Genomic DNA, 4,925 nt, shown 5'->3' with positions numbered 1-4,925 from the left:
TTATTTTGTATTAAGATCCGAAGTTACAATTATATTGTTATAGTTTTTCAAATTCGAAGTTAACAATTTACTTTGTAAATACTTTATTTTGTATTCAGTTTAACTGTAGCCTTTAATCTTATTAATTTAACATAATGAACATTGATAATTCAATAAAAGTATTTTGTACTCATGTAAATTTTATCGTCTTTTCGAAGATTTCTATTCATTTAATATTTTTAAAGTTTAGCTTATCACACAGGTAAGTGAAAATATATTTGATCTCTTTTTCAAACACTATATAGTTGTAAAGATCCAAAAAAACTGAAAAACCAAAAAAAACTGAAAGAACTGACTAAAGTCGAAACCGAAAAACCAGACTTTATGTGGTTTGGTTTGGTTTTTAGATTTAATAAACTGACATAATTGGTTTAGGTTTTTTTAATGAAAAATCAAACCAAACCGACCTAGATACACCCCTATATATATGCATACAAAAATTTAAATAAAAATAAAAAATGTTATTCTCTTTCTCTTGGGAGGCCAAAAATAGTGAATATTTTTGTTATTCTCTATTTGGGTTGGTTCACTTAAATATTAGTATTCCCTTTTCAATTGTAAGATATAAAAATTAATGAAAAACTATATATTTTAATATTAGTAATTTTCAATTGAAAATACATGTTGTTTTTAACCTTTTTTTCTTTCTAAATTTCTAATTTTGTTTATTGATACACATAATCAATTTCTATATATATTTTAGTTATGTATGATTAAATATAGGTGTGCACATATAGACACCTAAATTTGTATAACGTTGAACAAGTAGGTACACACATCCTATATGACATAATAGAAATCAATTGTCATGTATGATTCATGTATCTCACGTAAATTAACATTTAGAACGTGTGTGTTTAATTGTTAACACCCAAAGTTGGAGGGGACATATGCTAGTCGCGGACAAGTTAAATGACACGTTTATGTATTACGTCATAAAAATTAAAATGGTGTCAAATAAATTTTTAAGATTTGTTGTTGTTTTGATAAATTAACAATTGAATTTTTTTAAAATAATAAATGAAACTTATATTTTGGATTTAAGCTTATTTGGAGAAGATTTTGATGTTGAATTGTTGAAAAAATTGAATAACACAAGAAATAAATAAATTAGAAAAACAAATTCAAACATCTATGATCGAGATTTAAAATATTCTTTTATGCATATCAAACGTGATTTATGAACGTTACCTCAGTCGTGTACGTCGAAATTATTTCAAAAGTGAGTAGACTTATAAAGAATATATATGATAAAGTGGATACAAATTAAATGATGATCCTAAAAGTGGATACTTATGTACTTTCCCTTTAAAAGTTATATTTTTCTAGAAAAAAGATCGAATATACCTCCAAACTATTATAAATGGTATGTGTTACGACCCAAAATTATAAGTCGTAATGACACCTACATTTCCAACTGGTAGGTAAGCCAACCGAATACTTTTACTAGTTCAATTCAATATAAATAAGGGAAAAATAATCGACAAATAGGACATCTCCAACACTAAGTCTTTTAACATGAATTCGGAAAAAGCTAAAATACCACCCCCAAGATTTGGTATCATAAGGTTGGATAAGTCTTTCATTACACTTTAAGGTTGTCTATACCCTTGTGTAACACCTCAGAACTCGGTAAGTTGAGTTGAAAAGGAAAATTTGTAGATTGGTTGTTGGTGCAGTTCTTACGAGCTCACCTACGGACTGTACAAGGACCTACAGGCTGTAGGTTGGCAATCATGGAAGTTGAGGGAGAAATTTGGAGACTGACAACTCCCAGAAGAGTTCCCATGAACCACCAGGATGGTCTGTACATGTATATAGGTCCATAGTAAGTGGTCGTAGGTAGGGTTCTAAACTAGGTGAAATTTTAATTGACCTTCGGGGTTCTACGATTGGGACCTACCACCCGTAGAGAGGTCTAGGGACCATGAGAAGTGCTCATGGATAATGACTGGAAATTTGGCCTCCAGTAACTTGGTCTACAGATGACCATGACTGCCTGTAGAGGTTTGTACGGACCGTACGTCTGTGCATAGGTCACTTCAGGCAGTTTTTCTTGAAGGGTAGTTGAGCCTTTTCCTACCCATTATGACCTAAACTATGACGTTTTGACTGTATAATTAAGTCCTATAACTGATTTTACTCTTCAAAATCTTCCTATTCCCTTTCATTCACTCCAAACCCCCAAAAGCTCTCAAGGTTTTCTATCCAAATTCTCTCCAAGGATTCTCTCAAGTGGATTATGGTTCTTCAAGCTTTCAAGGGTCCTTCTCCAATTCCAAAGCTAAGATTCACCAAGGTAAATTTTGACATGTTCGTGATTGTATTTATTGGTGATATTTTGAATTATTCGCGGAGTGAGGATGAACATATTGATAACCTAAGGATCATTTTGCAAATCCTCAAGGATCTTCAAATTGCTTATTATGTTTAGAAAATGTGAATTTTGGTTGAGGTCCATTGTTTTCTTTGCCATATTTTTTCCGGTGAAGGGATTCGAGTTGATCCTAAGAAGACAAAGGCAGTTAAGAAGTGGCCTAGACCCCTTTTCCCCTTCAGATATTCAGAGTTTCTTGGATTTTTCTCGGTTATTATTAGAAGGTTTGTGGAAGGATTTTCCTCTATTGCTTTGCCTTTGACTACGTTGACTTAGGAAAATGTGAAATTTCAATGGTCGGAAACTTGTGAGAAGAGTTTCCAAGAGTTGAATTGTAGACTCACTTCAGCCTCAATTTTGACATTACTAGAAGGATCCAATGAGTTTGTGGTTCATGGTGATGTTTCACGGATTTGTCTTGTTGCAAAATGGTATGGTAATTGCTTATGCTTCAAGGCAATTAAAGATATATGAAAAGAATTATATGACTCATGATTTGAGTTAGCGGCGGTGGTGTTTACTTTTAAGATTTAGAGATACTATCTCTATAATGTTCATGTAACACCTGAGAAATTAGAATTTGAGTTAGAATGGAAAAGTTGTATTTTTTGCTGCAGGTTCAGTTTCTGCGAGACCACCTACAGACCGTACAAGGTCCTATAGTCCGTAAGAAGGTAGTCGTGTGAAGGTCCTGGAAGTTTGGAATTTGATGAATCCCATAAAATTTTCCTATGGACCAACATGATGGTCTGTAGAAGGTTTTACAGCCCGTAGGAATTGGTCGTAGAAGGGGTTCTAGACTTGGTAAAAAATATGTTTGACTTTGGGTTCTACTGTTGGTGTCTACGGCTCGTAGAAAGACCTACAAACTGTAGGAACTGTTTGTGGAAACTGATTGAATAATTAGACTGCAAGTACTTGATCTACGGATGATCATGACGGTCCGTAGAAATTCATACGGACCGTAGGTCGGTCGTAGAACTCCTCTGGCAATTTTTAACTTAGGGTCATTAAGGTATTTTCCTACCCTTTTAACTCCTAAACTATGTCATTTTGACCTTATAACTAATTTTAATCTTAGAAATCTATCCATCCCCTCTTATTCTGTCAAACTCAAAATTTTCTATCAAGGTTTTCTCTCCAAATCCTCTCCAAGGCTTCCAAAAGGATTTCTAGTGTTCTTCAAGCTTCAAGGTCTCTTACTAAATTTCTAGGGCTGTGATTTATCAAGGTTTGTGAGAAGTTTATCAATGGTTTCTCTTTCATCCATTGAGTCCCAAATATTTCTCCAAATAACTTTATGATTTCAATAAAAATTCTAGGGTTTTGCATGTTTCTTAATGGGTTCAATTGGTTATGGCTAAATTCAACCTATATGATCTTATTATGCAAGAATTGAGTTGTATTGCATGCTTTTGAGTAATTTCATATGAATATGTGCTTATATTGTGATCATTAATTATGCTTTGAGATTATGTATGTAAAATTGAATTCAGGAATTTGTGAATTTACTATGATTTAGGGATGCTTTTTCAAGAACCCATTCATGCATGTGTGTTTGATTATGAAATTGAGCCTTGATGGCATGAATGCTTTGTGAATTGTAAAGGTTAAGACTAAGGATACTTTCAAATAGAGTTTCAAAGCATTGTTAATGAATTAGGTTTCTTCCAACTAAAGTATTCTTGATATGAACATATGATCATTATTTAGATGCTTAGATAAGCATCTTATGAAAAAGTTATGAAGTCATGATATTTATGGAGCTAATCTTAAGTATAATACATTAAATTTTGTGGGGAGTTGTACTTAGAACCATGCGGACTAGTGACGATTACTCATGTTCCATACACTACGTACCACCGTAGGTATAGGTCGAGTGTTTGATGCTTATCGTAATCAATGACACAACTTCCGATGCAAGTGTCTACGATCGATGATAATATAGTAACCCAACCGAGGGTTGGGGTCGTATCCCAAAGGGAGCGGTTTTGAGAATTAGTAGCAAACTAGAATTTAGTTCTAACTAGTCATAGCTAAGGCCATTAATGATTAAAAACATAATAAATTAAAGGGGGTGCCACAAAAGTGTCTAATATCGATTTGGGGGGTTTGTCACAAGTATAGCAAAAATCATAAAAATAACAAAGAAATCTATGAATGAGAGGGGAATTCTTGGGATGTGATCGAAACATGGGATAAAAAAGATTGTTGGGTACATGCTTTTGATAGAAAACTTAAAGAGTAAGTTTGACTAGGCTAAGCTTTAAATGGAAATAAGCTCTCTCTCGAGCAACATACCCCATTTCAAATAGGTTCCTCTCGGACACCCACTTGCCGCATGAAGACCAGCCTACGCCTTACCCCACTCACTCTCTCGAGCTGAGTGTTAGGATATGGGACTAGGGTTCACTCTCTCAAGATGAACCTCATGTCGATCCACTCCTTAGGCCATCAATCTAGTAGTCTTGGTTTCACGACTTCTCTCTCGAGCAAGCCAAAAACACAT

The sequence above is a fragment of the Solanum tuberosum genome, unplaced genomic scaffold (assembly GCF_000226075.1).
Source record: "Solanum tuberosum cultivar DM 1-3 516 R44 unplaced genomic scaffold, SolTub_3.0 scf00070, whole genome shotgun sequence".
In the NCBI taxonomy this organism is placed as follows: Eukaryota; Viridiplantae; Streptophyta; class Magnoliopsida; order Solanales; family Solanaceae; genus Solanum; species Solanum tuberosum.
The sequence above is the reverse complement of the archived record's forward strand: the minus strand, read 5'-3'. Positions refer to the sequence as shown.